We start from the raw sequence: 16,632 nt of genomic DNA, 5'->3' as shown, positions 1-16,632 counted from the left end.
GATGGGGAACAGGGGGCAGTTGGATAAGGCAGAGGTTCTGGGGTGGGGTTCTGGGGGGTGGTTAGGGGCAAGGGTCCTGGGAGGGGGAAGTCAGGGGACAAGGAGCTTCGGGGGGTTGGATGGGTGGGGGCTCTGAGGGGGGCAGTCAGAGGGCGGGAAGTGGGAGGGGTTGGATGGGGGCAGGGGCCAGGCTGTTCGGTGAGGCACAGCCTTCCCTACCTGGCCCTCCATACAGTTTCGCACCCCGATGTAGCCCTTGGGCCAAAAAGTTTGCCCACCCCTGTGCTACAGCAATAGACTCAATTAGTAATAATGACAACAATGGGTGTAAGTGGGTCATAAAGTGGATGCTGCAAGTGACAAAGAAACATAGCTTGCGATTTGGGGGTAAATTCTGCTTTCTCTTACTCCAGTGTGTAATTACTTTGAAGGCCATGGGGTTACTCCAGATTTACAATGATGCAACAGAGAACAGAATTTGGTCCCCGAGTTACTCCAAAATTAAAGATCTCCTTTCTGTCAATACAGTGGAGCTGCAGTTAATAATATCTTGGTCCACAAATGTGTGTGTATGACAGTGGGTTTTAAATCAAATATTTTATTTCTACATTTGGAATGCTTTAAGCCAACAGTGATGGAAACAATCACATAATTATTTCATACTTTGGAAAACACAGTATTAGGCTATGTAGATGGCCCAAGGTTTATAGGTTCCAGGCTTATCTTTGGCAATCTAAAAGGGAAAAAAGAAAAAATCATAGTTTTGTTAAGTTTGACATTATTAAACAAGAGAGAATTCACTGTAATTCAAAATCTGTGGGCCCAAAATGTTTTCTTTTTATCCATGTAAATGTCACTGCTCACGCTAATCCATACTTTCACACCTTGATTATAATGGATTGTAAAATCAGCCATGACCTTAAGTAGCTTTTCATAGTTAATGAAAATCAAGCTCCAGTAACACAGACAACTCAGGCCGCTCAGGGATGAGCCTATAGGCCAAAGGGCCCAAGTTAGGTAGAAAAATTGGCAACAGTGTTTCCACTACATCATGTGATGGGGCGGGAGGGATGTGTAGAGATTGGTTATCTGTGGAACTGTGGCTATATTAAACTACAGAGGTCATGACATCTGCAGGGAAATCGCACAGATCTAAGGAAATTTTTAGAGTGATGGGGCGGGCATCAGTGCAGAGTCTTAGACCTTCCATGGTTTAGTCTGATGGCTGCCTTGGGAACTGTTCTGTCTTGGTTTCCCTTTTTATGCTTAGCCCCAACCTCCCCTGTGGAAAGTCTGAAGGTGTGGAGTGAGAGTTAATGTTGACCAGCAATAACTTACTGGGAGAAAGCCCTGCAGGATCCCAACATGATGGGGCCACAAAAATCAGCTCTCCCGCATCAACACTATTTCCCGCCCCACCCCCCAAATCTCCCATGCTTCCCCTTCAAGCCACATAAGATGAACCAAGCAGAATTTTCATGCAGGGGTTTAGATGGGTATAGGAGGAAATAAATTATATTGTGTTGCCTTAAGCCCCTTGCCTCTGACTTCAAAAGGAGTGGGATTCCCACTGCTTTATCCCCATCAGAAGGAAATCTCAGAGGAGAAAATATGGCCCGCAGACTTGGTGTCACTGGCCAAAACAAGGTGAATTGCATGTGGTAAAGGGCTTGCTCTTGAACGCTAGACATGACTGAAATTCCTGCACAAACAGCAAGGGAGAAGGTCTGGTTTGTCAACCATCAATGACTCAGTCTTTTCCTTTGTGAAACAATCCCTCCCCGTTGCAATGGCAGTGCTGGTGCCATTTTAATTTTTTGCAGATCTTTTCTGAAAATAAGTTTGAGGCTCAGGAAGTAGGGGTGGGCATTAGCAAATAGGAATTAAATTAATCAGGCTAATACTGTCTCCTGGGCAGACTGCCAGCCTTGAAGGACACTACTAAACACCCTATTAACACCAGGGAACTGAGACTTCTGTACAGAGCCTGAGAAAGGACTGGAGATGTGTGGCAGGAGGGTGGGTGAGAAGCCCTCCCAGAAAAGAACTAGGGACCCATCCCGGTCTTTGGTTCCACTGCCATGAAGTTTATAAGATCAGGATAGATAGATATATAAATGCATACACATTTTTGCAGGGAGCATATTTGCAAGTAAAAAAAATTAACAAAAATTTGCTTGTAAAAATAGCCTTCTCCTTAGTGACATTTATTTTCCAAGTCAATAGATTTTTATCACACTGCCTAGTTATTACTGTGTGCAGCAACTGTATCTAAAAAACCTCCCAAGACCGCCCATCCTTAGTTGTCACCTAGTACCCCAAAATGGAATCCATACAAGGTATCATCAAACAATTACAATCCATACTCGATGGGGACCACATCCTCAAATAAATCTTTCTTGAACCCCTTCAAACAAAGACGATACCCAGTCATTCTGCACCTCGGAAGTAAACAGGCAGTGGATTTACTTTCATGAAAACTGCATCACAACTAGCCTTGGTGGAGGACAGTGCACAAGGCTTTGAGTGAGATAAAGTTCATTGGACAGGAGATTAACCTAACAGTTAAGTTTAGGCTCTAGAAAGCATGTTATGATTTTGCTTTATATGTAATCTTTTGTTTCCATTATCCTTACACAGTATCTCTTGAATCTTTGGTAATATCCTTGTTTTCACTACCAATACAGCTAAATGTTGTGATATTAAGCTAGGTGCTGATCCTGAGCTGAGTCATTCAAGCTGGTGTATACACTGTTCCTCTGTGGCCAGCAGCCCCGGTGTTTCTGTGGGTGTTCAGTGGAGAAGGGGCTAGACACTACAAGGAAACACTTCAAAAAGGCTTGGGGATTTGGGTACACCTATTGTTAATCTGCAAAGCAAAGCAAGGGCTGTCAGAGCCCATAGGAGAGCGGTTGGGTGACTAACAGGCTGGTGCTGTCAGGGAGTTGACACCCAGCTATGCACAAGCAAGTCTCCCCTACGCTGGAGGCACAGGGGTAACAGGGTGACTCACAGTCCTGTGCATCCCAAGAATTGTCACAGCCTCTAGCCAACATTGTAGTATAAGTAATAATAATAAACTAAGTAATTCATAAATTCCAAGACCAGAAGGGACCATTGTGATCATCTAGTCTGACCTCCTGCATAACACAGGCCATAGAGCTTCCGCAAAATAATTCCTAGAGCATCTTTTGGAAAAACATTCAATCTTGATTTAAAAATATGCAGTGATGGAGAATCTACCATGATCCTTGGTAAATTGTTCCAATGGTTAATTGCTTGCACTGTTAAAAATGCATACCTTATTTCCAGTCTGAATTTGTCTATCTTCATCTACTAGCCATTGCATCATGTTATACTTTTCTCTGCTAGACTGAAAAGCCTAGTATCAAAAATTTGATCCCCATGTAGGCACTGACAGTCTGTAATCAAAACACCCCTTAACCATCTCTTTGTCAAACTAACTAGATTGAGCTCCTTGAATCTATCCCTATAAGTCATGTTTTCTTATCTTTTAATCATTCTTGTGGCTCTTCTCTGAACCCTCTCCAATTTATCAACATCCTTCTTGAATTGTGGGCACCAGAACTGGTCACAGTATTCCAGCAGTGGTCACATCAGTGCCAAATGGAGAGGTATAATAACCTCTTTGCCCCTACTTGACATTCCCCAATTTGTCCATTCAAGAATTGCATTAGCCCTTTTGGTCAGAGGGTTGCACTGGGAGCTGATGTTCATCTGATTATCTACCATGTCTCCCAAATATTTCTCAGTCACTGCTTTCTAGGATAGAATCCCCCATCCTATAAGTATGGCCTACATTTAACATTGTGCAGGGAAATAAGCAGAGGTGGAGATGGAATTCATTCCCCCAACTTGCAGGCAGGCAAAGGGGTTGCAAGGATGCCCCTCCAGGACTGTTATTTTCAGATCCTGCCCCTCTATGCCACTGGATCAAACAGTCTCGGCCACTGGATTCACTGTGTCTGCCTGCCCACAGCAGCCTCTTTATACTGACATTTTTGGCCAGCCTCCTGCCCCCAGCTGGGAGCTTCAGTGGCACAGAGGGCTTTGGGCTGTGTCTCCATGCCTATTGTAGTTCACCCTGAGTGAAGAGGGCATGGCTGCTTGTTTTATCATGCTACATGCTCTTGTGTAGGTCCCTATCCCCCTCTTTTCCACTGAAAGCACAGTAGTGAAACTGGTGTGTGCTTTTCCAAGTGTCTGGAGAGTTGGAAGCAAAAAGAGTCAGCTTGTGTTATCATCCACAGAATGGCCAAGCAGAATTTCTGCATGGCCCTGTGCTCAGCAGCTGGGCTGGCAATGTGTTCCCAGTGTTTCACAACGTCCCTCGCTCTGTGGTTCACCAGTGCACTCATCATCATTTCCTTTTTCTAACACCAAGATTGGGTAGGACAGAGATTGTGAGCAGATTCCATCTGCATCTGGTTTGATCCACCCTTTAAGCCTGCTGGGGAATTGCCTGGATAGTTTGCTCTGCTGTGTTATAGCGCCACCAAAACCAGCTTGGATCAGAACATGCTGTGGTGTGTTTACCTAAGCAGGCAGAGAGAGACTCCTCAGCTGACATTGACAAGTTATGACTGCAAACACATACTCTACAAGGGAGTGATTTTAGGAGAAAACTTTAAATAAAGGCACTTATCATAACCTGGTTTGATGGCTCCCAAACAACAAAACAGAGCCTATTTTCCCATCCCAAGAAAGGGTGATTAGTTTAGTTTGCTCTACTGTTTGGATACAGGTTTTGGCTACGATGGTGGCTAAACCTTTGCCATTTATGTGGTTTGGCTTTCATGCTTTACTCCATTTCTTTTACTGCAGACTATAAATGGACATAGATTCTTGGCAAGCAAGGCCTGATGTATCAGGGCCAGGTCACCCCTCTATGTTTAGAGCACAGAGGGGGGATGAATGCAGCAGAAAAACCTGCAAAAATGGCCCAAATCTGTTAGGTGAGGGCACAAAGTGGCATCATGCACCTCTCCCTCCAACCCTACAGAAGCCTTTCTGTGTGAATCCTGGGTATTTTGTGCTCTTTGGGTTTGGGAGTGGAATAGGAGAGCAGGGAGTGGGGGCATGTTGAGTCATGCTACATAATCTTCCAGCAAACCCAGAGAAGTTAATGCTGTCCCACTGTGACAGAATACATCCTTCAATTCCCTTCCACCCCACATAGAAAACTTGGGAGAACAAAGGATACGTATAACATGATGTGAAGGCCAAGGATCTAGGCTCTGGTGAATCAAATGAATTCTACAGTTGAGGACCCTCAGCAAGAAAGCCCTGCTTCTAGTCTCTGATACAACCCAGGATGTGATAACCACCAGTGATAAAAAAGGCTGAGTGTCACACAGAGAATGAGATGATCTGAGAGAACCAGGCCCTAGAGCTTTACAGCTTAAAGCCAACACCTTAAGGGCCATCCAGATATTATTTGGAAGCCACTGTAAATATAGATACTTGTATGGGAACAAATTCATTACTGGTGTAATGCTACAGAAGTAAACGAAATGACACCAGGGACAAAGTCAGCCCATAATTTGTAAAGTACTTTTGGGTTCTTCTGGAGGGAAGGTGCTACATAAATTCAAGTAATTATCAGTGAACAAATTGATAGATTCAGAGCCTGATTCAGCCAACCCCCCAGATTGCTCATCTCTAGCTGTCAGTATATGCTGCGCTGGCCCAAAAATAAAAAAAAAAAAAAAAAATAGGACAAAGTATAGTCAACTCAATAAAATGCAGGCTTCAGTGAGTGTAATGCAGTATGTAAAAAAGATGCAGCTCAATGATCAATCTGTGTGAATAGAGAATAATTCAAAATCAAGGCATGAAGTAAGGAAGAGGAGGAGGCTAACCCACTAATGTTTCCAAAAAATTAATTAAAAACCCATTATCATCTCAGTAAACTGATTGGTACAGGCCATTCGAATCTGCTCCACTGTCAGGGGGCTGTTCAGTGTGAAGATCCTGGTTAATCCTCTTTCCTTCTGCACAGCAGCTACTGCATCCCAGATAGCAAAGAACACAGAACATCCCAGGAACAACCCTGCCTCGCCCATCCCCTTACAGGGAACAAAGACAGACACATAAATTTGCTTTAGAAACTGATTGACAACAGGGGGCCACATCCTTAGCTGACACAAATTGAGATAACTCCACTGAAACTACATCAACTTACACCAGCTGAAGATCTGGCCAATTGACGTCAATGGAGCTAGCCTGCTGAAGTGCTGGCTCAGACACTTAAGTTTTATATCAGCACAGCTGGACACAATAAATCTCCTCAGGGCTCTGAGTGCTCCAACCATAGAAGAGTTGAGGACAAGTATTTGGCTCATAATGTTTTTTTTTTTTTTAAATTCATAGCACATCTCCACTATAAGTAGAGTGACCAGATGTCCTGTTTTTAAAGGGACAGTCCTGTATTTAAGCCTCCTGCAGGTGTCTCGACTTTTTCTTAAAAATGGGCAAATTGTCCCGTATTTTCTGTCCCCTGTCCTCAGTACATCAGTACTGGTGGATTCTGCTGCTGGCCAGATCCCTGCTTGCAAGCTGCCCATCCACCAGCGGTGAGTGGGGGGGGTCCAGTGGCTGATGATGAGGGTGCGTGTGCAAGGCTGGTGGTGGGGCACAGCTGCAGTGCCCAGGGATGACCGCTCTCCCTGCTGGTCTGTCAGTGCAGCCCCTGTTGCGTGCTGGCTCTGGGCCAGCAGGGCCCTGACCCCGTCCTGTTTCTGGCCGGCAGTGGCTGCATGCTGTAGTGCCAGGCGAGTGCGGGGAGGTGCCAGGCAGCGGCCAGTTTTGTGTTCCCTCTGCTGCTCACCCATCAGCTCTTTACGTGCTCCCCCTCTCTCTGATCTTTCCAGGCTTTGCCCTTTTGCCCCCCCCCGCTGCTCCTCCATATCCCCCCCAGTGGGGCACATCCTGCTCCCAGTGCTGTGCAAAGAACCAGCCCCTGGTCAGAGCACTCAGCTCACCAAGAGCCTGGCCAGCAGGCTCCATCTTTCCCCCACTGCCTCAGGCTGGGCTGGCACTCTGGGAAAGCCCAAGACCCTCTGGTCTGAGATGCTGCCAAGGAGGAGCCAAGCCCTTGAAGTTTCTCCGCCCCTCAGCTAAACGCTGGAGTGGCACGGGGGGGGGAAGCGATTTCTAGCCTGTTTATGCCCCGAACCTGCAGACTCCACAGTAGCCCCTGGGGCAGGGGCTTAGCACCCTCTTCACCCTCCACCCCCCTGCCCTGAGTCCTGCCCCCAGGGAGAGAGGCATGAGGCTGCTTGGTCCCCAGGCACCCTCCTGTGCTGAGCCATCTCTGGCAAGGTTCACTGAAGCCCCTGCAATCAGGTTCCCTGAGCCGTGGTGCACAATACGTCCTTAGGGCTTAATCATCTCCTGCCTGCACTGTAGCAATGGGACAGGAGGCGGTTGGGTTATGTTGGTGGCTAAGAGCAGCCTGGAGGTGTTAGCTGCCTTTCAACACGTGCGGGCAGGAAGGGACAAGCTGGTTCCAGAGCAGGTGTGTGTGTGTGTGCGGGGGTGAGCTCTGCAAAGACACTGGCCAGGTCATCCCTTCCTCCCCTGCAGCTGGAAGCAGCTCCTGTCCCTTCCCTTCCGAAAGGCTGCTGCTGGGCCACATTATGGTGTGAACCATGGCAGAAATCTGGGGGGGCATGTAATCCTGCATGCCCCCCATCCACATGTTGCCTCAGGAAGACGCGGCACCAGGTACCTGGAGAGGCGAGTCCGTCCCGGGGGCCCAGCCAGGCATGGAGAGCAGAGAGTGCTGGGCAGAGATGGTCGGGTTGGTCAGTCAGTCACCCCCATGTGTGAGAGAGGTGTACGGAAGAGTGTGTATGTCACCTCTCTCCGTGTGTGCAGGGAGGCAGGGATGTGTGTGTCACCTCTCCCTGTGTGAGCCCAAAAGCTTTAAAGATAAGAAGATAAATAAAAAGAATCCAACTACGCAGTATTTCTTTTTAACCGGGGCTCAGTCAACTTGATGTTAATTTGAACGTTTGTACTGCATAGTTCCGATTGATTACCATTGAACTCGCTTTAATACGAGTAATTTTACCAGGTGTCCCGTATTCAGCATAGGGAAATATAGTCACCCTATTAGCAAAGATTCACTCTGATTTGGATTGCATCTGTCACATTGCAAAGCAATGAAACAATTCAGAACTTTCAGTATAAATACACCTTCAATCTATCCAAATTCCTTATAAGTGGATTTCATTGTATATGATGAAACAGAACTAGGCAGCCTTCCTTTCTTTATTCCAGTTCCTGAATGGACAAAGTTTGCATTGTTTAATCTCTCCAAAGAACTGTGATGATTTCTGTCTCTAGCATCATCTCCACTTGAAAATATCTATTTGTTCTAAGCTATATTCATCCCTAGTAGGCATCCAAAGTGAACTTTCTCCTGGAAATTCCCATGTCTCAGATGCAGTTCCTCCAAATACTAGGCTGGGGCATTGGACATCTGCCTCTCTTACCAGTACAAGGCCTACACACCATTACAGTCCCACTTAAACTCTATTCTGAGGATGGTGCATAAACCTTGAACTGGTGCATAAACCTTGAGCTGGCTCTGTACAGGGGTGAATTTACCCTTACAGCACAAGATAGAAAGGATATGAAGGAAGTTGCTTGTGGATAAGGCAATGGGAGATCTGTATTCTGTTTTCCTGTGAGACACTGGACAAGCCTCTTAATCTCTCTGCCTCACTTCCCCATCAGTAAAATGGAGATAATAATTCTTCCTTTCTTCCACCCTGCGTTTATTGTAAGCTCTTGAGTGCAGGCTCTGTCTCTTACTCTGTGTATGTACAGCATCTGATACGCTCAAGTCTCAATCTCAGATGAGACTTTCTAAGTTCAACTGTAATACAAGTATGTAATAAGAGACAAAAAATCAAAATAAATTAATGCATGAAAATTATCCTTTTTCTCACAGCAGGTGAACTTATATAGGTCCTTCTGGTTCTAAAGGTATTACTGGTGCCTGTAGTGTTCCCTATTTTAAATTTGGGGAACATCTCTGAAACTTGTCATATCACAACAGCTGGAAAACACTTTTTAAATACATACACCTCACATGCACTTTGGTAATGTTCAAAACTTTCTATGACTTTATACAGCACAGTTGGCTGTTTACCTTGGAGGAGTAGATGGTAATTGGGTTTCGGGAGTTTGGCAGCACATAAACCCTGAACTGTTCAAGTATGTCACAGACAGCAGGGATTTTATATGTATCTGGACCCAGAGTGTACTGCTCTCCTGGGAAGAACTTTATTTCTTCCACTGTATAAAGTCCAACCCCCTGAACAAAGGCACCTTCAATCTGAGGAAAAAATGTACACAATTTCTATTTTCATTCACATTAAAAGATAAAAATGTGAATACAACTAAACTTTTAGATCTACAACATTAACTGGCTCCTTTCCTTCCATGGCAACTGGGCCAAAGACAAATGCTAAACTAAGTAAGATGATATGAGACCAAGTTGTACTCTCATAAATATTCCCACTGGGTCTAATTCTACTCTCCCTTACCCCAGTGTAAATCCAGAATAAAGTCAGTGATGTCAGTAGAGTTATTTCAGATTTACACTGGTGTAAATGAACAGAATCTGGCCTACTGATTTCAATGGCTCTACTCACAGGACCAGGAATTTGCCCAAGAACTGTAATATAAATAATTAATTCAATCTAACACACATTGAAAAAGGAATTGTGGATGGCAATTGACATTTCTTCCTAGAAAAGTTGTCAGACCCTTTTATTTGACAGCGTTACCTCTTTTAATCTGAGTGGCTAGCCAAAATTAGGGGTCTTGTAAATTGTTCCATTTTGGAGGAGAAATTGACAATCATCAGGTATTTCTTTGATGCAGTTTTGTGTGCTCACAAAGAATGTACATAGTCCTGTTTTCCTGAACACTTGGGCCACCTGATTCAGCATCTATTGTGCTTTTCCATGTGTCTGTGTTCTGGGTGCTACTGCTATTGTTTCAACCACCTGGAGCTGTAGCTCACGAAAGCTTATGCTCTAATAAATTTGTTAGTCTCTAAGGTGCCACAAGTCCTCCTTTTCTGGTTACAATGGTTTCTTTACATTTATCCTGAAGGTAAGGCAGCAGCCACACCTCATCCATATCAACAAGGTTTAACCTAAAACAAAAAGTTGAATGCAATCTGAAAATAGGCCAAATTCATACCTGTGTAACTCCTATAGTCTGGACCTAATTCAGTGGTGACAAAGAGTGGTGCAAGTTGGACATAAAATTGGAGTAAATAGTAAAGAAGTGTAACTTGCACCTATTTGTCAGTTCTTGGGTATGTATAACAAGCGTCACTTTTAGGCTAAAGGAGACAGGTATAGAAGGAAAAGCCAATAATAGGAGGGCACAAGATAAGGCAGGTCTCATATCCTTTATCTTACTTACATCATCCTGCTAGCTGCTCGTCCTTCTCCATACCACTTTCTGCTCTGTAAATAAATCTTTTGCATACCCTCTGTGACACACTATTTCTCGAGGAAGCACCATGTAACCCCCATATTCATCATTTATATACAATTGTGATATTTCATATAAAATATGCCATGTAAGGTATCAACAACAACAAAGAAGGTAAATGATGCCCAGGTGGGTGTCGAACAACCATCAACAGTCATTGTCCAGCAAGGGAGTTACAATTCAATAATTCACTTGCACAAGGCCACAGCAGGGGAATTGTTCAACCTTGCCTGGTGACTCAGCAACACCCACAGACATGCCTGGACTTGTGTTCTCCATGCATATGGAATGAGGATATAAAACAGGGAACAGAGGCCACATGGTTTGTCCTTTTTCCTCCCCTACTCATGCTGAAGGCAATGAGAACGCTGGAGCTGAAGAGATTGATCCCCAGGCTAACAGGAAGAGCCTGCGCATGAAAGACTGTAACCAACCTGCAGTATCCAGTGGGGTGAGAAAAACTGCTTAGTCCAGATATTGCCCCATCTAATAAGGCTGAGAATTTAGACTGCATGCTTATCTTTTATTTTCCTTTGGTAACAACTCTGACTTATCACTTATAATCACTTAAAAACATTTTTTTGTAATCAATAAACAAACGTCTAACGTTAGTCTAACATTTAACCTTATCAGTGAGTTTGACTGAAGTGTTTGGTAAGTCTGCTCAAGTTACAAAGGCTGGTGTATGTCCACTTTCCATTGATGAAGTAGTGAACCAATTAGTAAACCTGCATTGCTCAAGAAGGGGTCTTGAGCAGTGCAAGATGGTATATTCCAGTGGTACAAGGCTGGGAGCTGGGGGGGAGAGGGGGGTTAAATGTACTTGACAGAGCTGTTCAATAAAGTTTAGCAAAAGAGATCCCTTCTGACTAGTGGAATCATTGTCAGAATACCCCAAAAGGGTGATCTAACTAACTATAACAGCTGGAGAGGAAAAAGAAAAGGAGTACTTGTGGCACCTTAGAGACTAACAAATTTATTAGAGCATAAGCTTTCGTGAGCTACAGCTCACTTCATCGGATGCATCCGATGAAGTGAGCTGTAGCTCACGAAAGCTTATGCTCTAATAAATTTGTTAGTCTCTAAGGTGCCACAAGTACTCCTTTTCTTTTTGCAAATACAGACTAACACGGCTGCTACTCTGAAAGCTGGAGAGGAGTTATACTACACTCTGTTGTAGGGAAAGCCTTCCGCATTGTGTTACTACACAGGATGAAAGAGGCAGGGGATACAAAGTTCAGAGAAAAACAGGCTGGAAACAGGTCGAAGAGATCCTATGTAGGTCAGATATTCACACTAAGAACCATCATAGAAGAATGTATAGAATGGCCAGATCCCCTCCTCATCAATTGCATTGATTTTCAAAAGGCATTTGACAGCCTGCACAGACATACATTGTGGAATACTCTTTGGAATCCCATCTATAGTCATCATCATCATCATCATCATGTCTATGTACATACATGTGAAGTAGTCAATAAGGGGAACAACTAGACTACAGAATGAACAATGGTGCAAAACAGGGCTGCATTTTATTTCCACTGTTTGGTATTGCAATAGACTGCGTATGGGCCGGTACAGGCTTCTTACCGGTACACTGTACCGGCCCGTACTGGCCTACTTTCACCCCTGGGTAGATGACAAATGCCTAGAAGAGCTAGACTGTCCTGATGATATTATGCTACTGAGTGACGCTCCCAAAAAGACAACTTGACAAAAACAGCAGGCCAAACGGGGCTTAAAATTAGTTATGCCAAAACAAACATGCTTGAAACTCAGACTTCTAATGTGACATTACTGCTTGAAGGCAACAAGAATGTTAAAACAGATCATCTATCTAGGCAGCACCGTATTAACTAATGGAGACCTCAAGGATGAAGTGACATCAAAGATAGGAAAGGCATCCACGCATTTACTAAACTCAACAATGTGTTGGAAAAATTCACACATATTCTTGATGCTAACATACAGCTGCAAAAGCTAGGGATCTTCTAAAATGTTAGAAAATTAGATGTCTTTGAAAATAATTGCCTATGAAAGATTCTGTAAGCAGTGTTGTTGTCGCCCTGTTGGTCCCAGGATAGATAAGGTGGGTGAGGGTGGCCTGTTAACCTTGAATGGTGCCTTGAAGTATGTTTTAACTACTTATGCTAAACAATCTGTTCCACCTTGTAGTTAACAGTGACACTCTGAGTTAGGCTATGGCTACACTACAAAGTTAAGTTGACAAGTTATGTTGATGTACAGCCACTGCTGTAATTAAACTGCTGTTGCATGTCCACAGTGTACACCTTGTGATAGCAGAGCACATTCACAATAGCAGCTCTTGAATCGACACAGAGAGCAGTTCATTGCGGGTAGCTATCCCACTATGCAACTGGCCCCGCACGGTGTTTTAGGAAGCATTTGCAAGTCCTCATAGGGGCAGGTTCAGAGTCACATGATGCAGGTTTCTCAATCCCATCATTCTATGGGCATCCTACAAGGTTTCCAGCTGCTTTTCAACTGCCCTGGTAACCGCCAGTCAGCCATTCCTGCCAGAAAGCATGGATCCTGCACTGCTCTTCAGTATTGTGCTGTGTGTTATGAACACAAGTCTATAAGCAGGACCGTCCTTACCCAAACACAAAGTACGCAGCTGCGTAGGGCACCAGGAAATTTGGGGCACTACATTTCCTGGTGCCCTGCGCAGTTGCGTGCTGCTCCAGCCCCACCCCCGCCTCTTCCCACCACTTCCCCAAATCCCCTGCCCCTGCCCCGCCTCTTCCCGCCCCCACTTCCCTGAAGACTCCAGAAGCGGTCGGGCCTGCCCTCACCGGTAAGTAGAGCGACCCGGCCCCTGCCTGCTCCGCTCCCCTGGCTCCCAGCTACGCTGCCGGCGAGTCCTGGGGGGCGGTTCCCCCCTGCCCCCCCAAGCCTGGGAGCCAGGGGAGTGGAGCAGGCTGGGGCCTGGTCACTCCACTTCCTGCAGGAAGTGGCCAACCCCACCCCCAGTGGCCAGTCTCCCCTCTCCCCTGCAGAGGCCTGGGGCCCCACACAGCCCTCCCACGGGGGGGGGGAGGGGCTGCATGGAGCACCAAAATAGCTAGGGATGGCCCTGGCTATAAGAGGAGCTCAACGGGGGAGCTATTTGGCTGAGGGAGGCCTTGAAGAAGCATTTTAACAATGAGCCACAGTAATGTGTATTGCTGCAGCGTGCGGAGCCTGGCATTCTTTGTTTGCACCAGGCTACCTCCTCCCTCCATCAATAATTTAACGCTGTGCAGTTTACATTGATATGAAAAAGTGAATGCCAGTGGCGTTGTTTTTACTTGTCCAGGGCAAGTTTTAATTCTGTTTCTTTTAATTCTTCCTTAAAACCATGCCCTCTTTTCCCACAGCCTGAGGCTAAGCACCCTGACCGCCATCCTGACTGCTCCTCCCACCGGTCCCCTACCCAGATACCACCATTCTGACCCCAGCCCCACCCTTTCCACACAGCCCCCACCTGACTGCTCCCCTGACCAGCCCCCATCCCTACCAACACTCTGACCCCAGCCCCCTCTTTGTAGAGGCGGCATGTCTGCGGCTTTGCACGAGAGGGACAATTAGCCTCCTTTGCCTTCTACTATGCCTGCCACAGCTCTTTGATCTTTTTAGACGACACTGCTGCATGTCCCAATCACAGCCTCTCTCCTCCAGGCCCTAAGCAAGTTCCTGCGGCTGGAGCGGAGCTGTGCCTGCACAGCCTTCTCTTCCCACAGCCCCAGGAGATCCACCACCTCCCGTGTACTCCAGCAGCAGCATGTTTACTGCATGCTCAGCTAGGCAATAGCTATGTGAGCTCTCCACAAACAGGAATTTCAAAACTTCCTTGGGCTTTTAAAGGGGAGGGATGCATGTCTGCGTACCTGGCTGCAGGGCAGCAGAGTTCAAAACAGTGACCAGAGCGGTCACCTCCTGGAGGCCACTTAGGGCGATGTAAGCAACACAGTGTCCACACTGACACTGCGTCACTCTAACTGCATCGCCCTAAGCACTATGCTTTTCGTTGAGGTGGTTTTATTATGTAGGCATAGCGGGAGAGTTAAATTGGCAGGAGGAGCACTGCAGCGTGTACACCTCCACAGGTAGGTCGACGTAAACTGCCTTATGTTGACTTAACTGTGTAGAGTAGACATGGCCTTAATTTCCCAGACCTGAAGAAGAGCTCTGTGTAAGCTCAAAAGCTTGTTTCTCTCACCAACAGAAATTGGTCTAATAAGAGCTATTACCTGACCCACCTTGTCTCTATGAAAGATTCTTGACATTGGGTGGAAAGTCATCATCACCAATGAAGAGATCTGAGAAATCACCAACCAGCAGCTCATTTCCACCAGAATCAGAAGAAAGCGGGGGACATATCTGGGACGTATACTCTAGATGCCAACATACGGACTCCCACATTAACTGTCAAGTGGAAACCAACTGGTGTGAGGAAATGATAGTTTTCAAAAGAAACTTTAAGAAGAACCCTTAGCATGGATGGCAAGATAGTCATTCTCAACACCACAGAGCAAATGGAAGTAGCAGCAAATGACAAAGAGGAATGGAAGAGACTGATTTCCCTGCTGTGTGCCAACACTGACATGGGAAGGATGTTAAAAACAAACTAACAACCATCCACCCACCCTAGTAAAAGAAAAATCATTTTTCTGATATGTATTACCACTACCTGAAAACTTATTGCCAAATCTTGGTCCCATTGAAGTCAACAATGTATTGCAATTGATTTAAACGGGATCAGGATCTGGCCTTCAGGAATTATTTTTGCTTTCTGTGTAGGGTGAAGACGAGACAACAACAGGGATTTGTGGCCTAATCCTGTGATATGCCGAGTGCTTTCTGCAAGGCCTCAATTCCCAGTGTAGTCTACAGGACCTGTAGTCACTCATCACCTTTCAGAAAATGTTCAGCATGTTGCAGTAGCAGGCCACTTAACTTGTTATCATTAACACGTGCAACAAAAAGTAAATATTGCCTAATTCCGCGCCCAATCCAACACCTATTAGAGCCAAAGGATAGTCTCCCCTTGACTTCAGTGGATGCTGGAATGGCTCCCTTAATGGAAAGTATTTCGGTGCAAGAAAAAGCTATCACTAACATCTACAGCCAAGAGGGCATATGGAAGTATTGGTACTTACCTGTCCTATATCTACAGCTGAATTTATGCTGAAACAAGCATCCATGACAATGTCTGTTCTGATGTTCTGTTAAACAAATATAAACTGTTGTGGGTACATACTTTACAAGCAATAAAAACAGCAAGTTTAAAAGAATGCGAACCCCATGCCATAAAATAATATTCCATGTTGACAGCAAAGTATTGCAGATTTATTCTGAAGCACAGAAGCAAGTTTCAAAGGCCTTGGATTGACCTGTTTTAAGTGGTTTTGGTGAACACCCATGAGCATATGGCAAATGAAACACAACATTAGCACCTGGGCTGAGTTAAGGAGCAGGCTGAACATTAGCCCCACAATGAACTTGTTGCTTGCTCTCTTGGTAGAAGCCCAAGGTTTGGATTGTGGTGGTTAGCTAGTGCCTGTGTTAGGTTGCAAGTCTAGAAGTGCTGCAAGGGGCATTGTGCCTGAAGAAGGAAATCAGACGAGTGGCCACTGTGCTACACTTGAAGAAGGTATAGTCAAGTGTCTGCTCTCACTGCACTGCTAACTGGTGGGAGAAGGTGTCTGGACATGAGCAGCACAAAGTGTGGAGGTGGCAGACACTTCCAATGAGTTGTGAGAGGCATGGTAGTTGCCGCTCCTGAACGTGCTTCTCTCAGTATCACTGAAGCCATTCTGCCTGTCTCAGTATGCCACAAAAACAATGTCTTCGGGAGCTGCTTTTTGTCTGGTACCCCTCTGCATTGCCCCCTTTATTTGGCAATGCCTTTGATTGCTTCAATAAAACCATGTGAAATAGGGGATCATTAATAATTAACTGGGCATATATTGTTGCACAGTTGGCCCCTGTAGGCAGGTTCAGTCTATCAGGTCTCATTTAAAAGTCACAAAATAAGGTGGTTATGTTTATTATATTTATTAAACTGTTCTTTATCTTCTGTTC

General features: G+C 45.4%; 1 pseudogene; it reads right to left on the bottom strand.

Moving 5' to 3' along the window:
- Positions 1 to 582: 582 nt before the first annotated feature.
- LOC119863158 overlaps positions 583 to 16,632 on the bottom strand; it is a 91,981-nt pseudogene continuing 75,931 nt past the window's right edge.

This window comes from Dermochelys coriacea, chromosome 11 (genome assembly GCF_009764565.3).
Source record: "Dermochelys coriacea isolate rDerCor1 chromosome 11, rDerCor1.pri.v4, whole genome shotgun sequence".
In the NCBI taxonomy this organism is placed as follows: domain Eukaryota; kingdom Metazoa; phylum Chordata; order Testudines; family Dermochelyidae; genus Dermochelys; species Dermochelys coriacea.
This window is presented reverse-complemented; position numbering and strand designations above follow the sequence as displayed.